This window comes from Phacochoerus africanus, chromosome 3, assembly GCF_016906955.1.
Source record: "Phacochoerus africanus isolate WHEZ1 chromosome 3, ROS_Pafr_v1, whole genome shotgun sequence".
Lineage (NCBI taxonomy): Eukaryota > Metazoa > Chordata > Mammalia > Artiodactyla > Suidae > Phacochoerus > Phacochoerus africanus.
In genome coordinates, this window is record NC_062546.1 from 29,385,713 (window position 1) to 29,392,216 (window position 6,504).

Here is a 6,504-nt window from a genome sequence, read left to right on the forward strand (position 1 = left end):
ACTCTTGTCTCCTGACCCTTCTTTGGCTCCCCATCTCAATGTGCATAAAAGACAATCTCACGGCCTTCAAGACCCCAGACTCCTAAGCTTTTTTTTTTTAAATGCGAACCTAAAAGTTGAGAGTTGAGTTTTATGTGTGGCAAAATGAAGATACAGACTGGGAGGCACCATTTCAGATAGCTCTGAAATACCGCTCCAAAGGGGCAGTGAGAAATGTCAGTATACATGTGATTTTGGTGAAGGGGAAGGTACATGGAAGCAAGCCATATTTTACAAATGTTTGCTGCTAGTCTCATGAAGATTACTGTTAGTCACGAGGTGCAAACATCACCACAGAGGATTTTAGTGCTTTTCTAGGTATGAGGAGATGCAAGAATTGAGCTCATCAAATCTCCTGAAAATGTCTACGTATCCGAAGACCTGTCCTGCTGGTTTCCCCAGAGCACAGAGTGCCTCACTCCTGATCTCTACCCTGAGCTCCTTTCGGGGGGTGTTGATTCAGTCCATGTAGAGGCAGGTGGCAAGTGCCAAACTCCAGTTCACACGTCTCAACAGCTTCCTTGGCTCCAGGTACGCGGTCCTTGTTGCTGTTCCTCCGGTGCACCAGACACATATTGGCCTCGGAGCCTTGTTGCTCTTTTTGCCTGGAACACCCTTCCCTCATGGGTGGGCAAGGTGCTCACTTTCCTGAGTCTCTGCTCCAAGGGCACATCCTCAGACACAATCTTGCCTTAGAGGTCCTCAGCTTCTTTGCCCTGTTGCCTTTTACCACCCTACCCGGGGTGCTCTTCTCTCCCTATTCCCCCGTCAGCTCCTGCTCATCCTTCCCGTCTCAGTTTAGGTGTTCCCTCCTCCCATGGCCTTTCTCATCCCCAGGCTCCATCAGACAGTCCCCCTTGCATGCCCTCTGACACCATGTCAAACCTTCCCCAAGGGCCATGATCCCGGTGGCAGTATGGCTGAGGCTGTGTCCAGTGCAACGTGGCTTAAGAGCACAAGCTCTAAGAGTTACCATTGTGGCTCAGAGGTTAACAAACCCGACCAGTATCCATGAGGATGCATGTTCGATCCCTGGCCTTGCTCAGAGGGTAAAGGATCTGGCATTGCCTCGAGCTGTGGTGTAGGTCACAGATGAGGCTCTGATCCCACATTGCTGTGGCTGTGCTGTAGGCCGGCAGCTACAGCTCCGATCAGACCCCTAGCTTGGGAACCTACATATGCTGCAGGCGTGGACCTAAAAAGACAAAAACAAACAAACAAACAAGAAACACAAGCTCTGGACTTGGATAGCCTGGAGTTGAAGCCCAGCTATCACTGCCTGTGTTACTGGGCAGATGATGTCTCTAAGCTTCCGTGTCCTGATGGGTAAAGTGGAGCTCCTCCCAGTTCCTACCCATGAGGGATGTGTGAGGATTCAGTGTGAACTGCTGAGAGCAAGGTTCGATGCTTGGTAAGGCCCCAGGAGATGTTAGCTGTCATTTTCTCTCCCATGACCTGCAGCCACTGGCATTAAACTTGTCACTTATCGTCACTTAATGACTGCTGAATTAAAGAAGGAGTGGATAAATGAAACCAGGCGAGAAATGCAGGGGTTGACATTGGAGGACAAGGATGCAGGGTGGGTACCTGGACCCCTGAAGAGTGTTGAGCTGACTGTGGGCTAATTGCAATAAATAAAATGTTCATTTTCCATAGAATGGATGCCTTTGTGGCTAGGAGAAATGGTGACCCTGGACAAGCTGGGTGAGAAGAACGGGCCTCTTGCCCACTCTGGGCTTCTATTTGAAGATGGTAGGAGGTGGGGTGAGCCAGCCCAGTGTTCACAGCCTTCTCAGACCCATTTTCCTCACATCCCTTTAGTGCCATAAATGGAATTCAGAGATAGCAAAACTGACCTCCGTGCATGTGGAACACCAATATCATGCCCTAACTGGAGGGGAAAAAAAGGATGATAATTGGGATAAAATTATCAAGTATAAGAACAGGAAAAAGCAAAATGAAGCCATTAGAGGCTTATCTCTACCTACAGGGCTGTATTATGGGTGATTAAAATATTGTCCATGAGAGTTCCCATTGAGGCTTGGCGGTAACAAACCCGACCAGTATCCGCGAGGACACAGGTTTGATCCCTGGCCTCGCTCAGTGGGTTAAGGATCCAGCCATTGCCATGAGCTGTGGTGTAGGTTGCAGACACGGCTCGGATCCTGTGTTGCTCTGGCTGTGGTGTAGGCTGGCAGCTGCAGCTCCGATTTGACCCCTAGCCGGAAACTTCCTTATGCCATGGGTGCGGCCCTAAAAAGACAAAAAATATTGTAAGTGTGTTGCTATTGGCTGATGTAATTTTTCAAAGTGGTTTTCAAAAAAGCCTCTCTAAGATTATAAGCAACACAAAGTTCCACCTGCCTTCTATTGGCAGGTAGTTGCTTTCTGGAAAACATGGTGTATATCAAAACTGTGCCCAAAATACCTCAAGTTTATATGTTAAATGAATGAGGATCTAGGTTCAAACGTTATTAAAATCAAGTTTTCAGCTATACCAGGTCCTGACAGGACATGTGGGAGGAGGGAACATTTTTTGTGGTGCAAGAATCCCCTTTCCTGCTGCCACAGCATCCAGCACCAGCCCTGATTCCCAGTTCCTGCCCTCTTCATCGCTGTGCCAACCCCAAACGCCCCCCGACTTCCCAGAAAGTCCAGGATCTTGGAGACTTACTCCGACCACACTCATGCTCTGCTCTGCTGCCAAGCCAGGTCTGTCCACCCTGGAAACTGATCGATGACTTGCTCCAGCTTAAAGGTTTGTAGGGGATCAGCTCCCCATGATCTGGCTGGTGTTTGAATCCCTGAACCTAAATGTCACCCCTCTTCACTTCTTTGCCACTGGAGAAGCCTTTTTTAATGCCAGGGCATCCCTGGCCCTTCCTCCATATCCCCCTGCACCCCCCCACACCCCAGGCATCCTCCCCCTATAACTACCTGACAGCTGGTGTTTATTGAACACTTACTACACACCCCAGACACTTTTTTTTTTCTTTTGTCTTTTTGCTATTTCTTGGGCCGCTCCCGCAGCATATGGAGGTTCCCAGGCTAGGGGTCGAATCAGAGCTGTAGCCACTGGCCTACGCCAGAGCCACAGCAACATGGGGTCCGAGCTGCGTCTGTAACCTACACCACAGCTCACGGCAACTCCGGATCGTTAACCCTCTGAGCAAGGCCAGGGACCGAACCCTCAACCTCATGGTTCCTAGTCGGATTCATTAACCACTGCGCCATTAACCCACTGAGCAAGGGCAGGGACCGAACCCGCAACCTCATGGTTCCTAGTCGGATTCGTTAACCATTGCGCCACGACGGGAACTCCCCAGACACTCTTAAAAGAGCTTTAACTACACTAACTCACTCATCCTCATGACTCCCCTATGCAGTGAGTTCTATTGTCATCACTTCCACTTTATAAATGGGGAAACCTAGGTTCCTAAAGGACTTGAGCCCAGGCACCTGGGGTGTGAGCCTTGTGCTCCTAACCACTACACCCCTCTGGCCTGGTTTTTATTGTTGTTGTTGTTGTTTTTGCTTTTTAGGGCCGCACCTGCGGCATATGGAGAGTCCCAGGCTAGGGATTTATTCGGAGCTACAGTTGCCGCCCTACACCACAGCCACAGCAACACCGGATCCTTAACCCACTGAGCAGGGCCAGGGATCGAACCCACAACCTCATGGTTCTTAGCCGGATTCAACCGGAACTCCCATCCTGGCCCGTTTTGGCCCACGGGGCCGTGTGCTTCCACTTCTGGTGATCTGACTGCAGGTATTTACAGCCACAATTTGATTGGAAGGGTACTTGAGGGTATGAAGTTGAAACTATATCTTCATAACACCTATTTAAATGTCCTTCACAAAAGTGGGTGGGGGTGGTGCTGAAGGCCTAGCTCTCCTTTCTACCTCCAGCCCTGCCCCCACCCCCAAGACCCACCACCGCTGCCACTGCCAGGCTCACCTATGCCTTGAAGATCCACCACCACCAGCTCCTGACCTACCCAGCCCCACCCCTTTCACACCAACCCTGCTGCCAGCACCCCATGCACCCCCTATCCTCCAAAGCCCACTCCCTCCCCAAGTTTCATCCCCAGCCCTGCTCCAGTTTCTTTCTTTTCCTTTTCAGGGCTGCACCTGGAGCATATGGAAGTTCCCAGGCGAGGGGTGGAATCAGAGCTGCAGCTGCCAACCTATGAACAGCCACAGCAACGCCCGATCTGCGTTGCATCTGCGACCTATGCTGCGGCTTACAGCAACATCAGATCCTTAACCCACAGAGTGAGGCCAGGGATCTAACCTGCACCCAAATGGACACTATATTGTTCCTTAACCCACTGAGCCACAACAGGAACTCCCCCCACCCCCGCCACCCCCTGCTCAGTTTCATCCTCACCCTAGTTCCCATCCTAGGCTCACCCCAGTCCCACTCTCTAGTCCCGCCTCCCACCACCTGCCTGGCACATCATCAGCCTCCAGCTGCTCTTTAGGGCCAAATGAAAGAGGCTGCAATAGTGACAAGTTAGGTTCCTGCCCTTGATGAGCTCAAGGTCTTGTGGGGACAAGGAATCAACATCAAGGAAACACATACACACTCACATTTGCTTGTAGCAGTAAGTGCTGTGAGGGAAACGAGCTGCAAACGGGAAATAAGAAGGAGGAAGATGTCATGCTGGACGGGGTGGTCTGGGGAGGCATCTTGAAGGAAATGGTTAAGTAGGCTTGGCTGGATGTGTGTGGCCCAGGTGTGTACAGAGCAGAGTCACTTTAAGGGGTGGGGCATGAGAAGAGGGAGGGGTGCATGGCAGGGACTAAATCCTGCAGGACCCTGACAGGTGAGGAGGTTTCCAGGGGCAGGTCAGGGAACTATCTCCAGTTAGCGCAGAGGCCCCATTCCATTCTGTTAATGTCACAGTGGCTGCTGTAACACATCACTGCAAATCTGGTGGCATCAAACAACGGAAATTTATTCTCACATAGTCTGGATGCCAGAAGTCTGACGTCAGTATCCCTGGGCTGAAATCAAGGTGTCAGGGGGCCTCGCTCCCTCCAGAGGCTCTGGGGGGAATCTGTTCCTTGCTTCTTTGAGTTTCTCACAGTCCCAGGCGTGCTTCGGCTTGTGGACAGATGACTCCCATCTCTGCCTTTGGGGTCACATTGCTTTCTCCTTCTCTTTCTGTCTCTCCTTCATCAGAACACTTGGGATTGTGATTTAGGGCCCACCTGGATAATTCCAGACCTCCTCCCCATTTAAAGATCTTTAAGCATGTCCGCAGAGTCCTTTTGGCCAATAAGGTAGCAGTCACAGGTTCCAGGGATTAGGGCTTGGAGGTTTTTTGTGGAAAGACCTTACTCGATTTATTGTACCTACCCTTTCTTCAGATGTCTGGTAATTCATTGATTTATTCAATTCTCAGTGCCTTGGAAACCCTGACAATTGTTTTTTTCCCTTTTTTTGGTAATGCGATTGTCTGATTTAAGCTTTGATTGCTGAGGAATCCATTTCAAAGAGGCATCTGCTTCAACGTGTTCATCTCTAATAAAAACGAATCCAGCCCCTTGGCTAGAAAAGAGCCAAGCCTGCAGTGAGGCTTTTTTGTTTAGAGATCTTGGTGGATTCCTTTCTTTCCCTCCCTTCCCCTCCCCTCCCCCTCTCCTCCCCTCCCCTCCCCCTCCCTACCCTTCCTTTATTTCATTCTTTCTTTTTTTCCTGCAGCGTATGGAAGTTCGTGGGCTAAGGGTCTAATCAGCTGCAGCTACAGGCCTGCAGCCACAGCAATGCTGGATCTGAGCTGCATCTGTGACGTGCATCACAACTGGCAGCAACAATGGATCCTTAACCCACTGAGTGAGTGAGGCCAGGCATTGGACCTGCATTCTCACAGAGACCAACGTCAGGTCCTTAACCTGCTGAACCACAATGGAAACTCCTTGGTTGATTTCAATAACTGATCATATATCATCTTTTTAGTGTGACTCATTTATGAGAAAGATCCTTCATCTTATTTTCTTGAACCCTTAAATAAACTTCACTTTAAAGGATTAAAAATAATCCATCTAAAAATTCAAGTTGCACACATTGGTGTTGGTTACTATGCAGAGAGAATGTCGTTGGGTATAGTTTTTGTTTTTTTTCTCTGCCTGTGCTTTACATTCCCACGCTTAAGTTTTAAATTCATCAATAAAGAGTGAGCCCATGAAACTATTGATCCCCCCAAAACAGAACCTCAGATACACACACACACACACACACTCTCTCTCTCTCTCTCTCTCTCCCCTAATCTACCTGTGACCTCATTGTGTGGCCCCAGGAGTGCTGTGTAACTCCCAGGTCTTGTAACTTCTATTTCTTCCAATTTCCCTGATGATTATTACTGAAGGGTGTCTTGCAATTATAGTAAGAACGAAAGGGGTGGGCCCAACCACAACATTGGTTATCAGTTCACTGAAACTGGCACAAAACACTCAGAA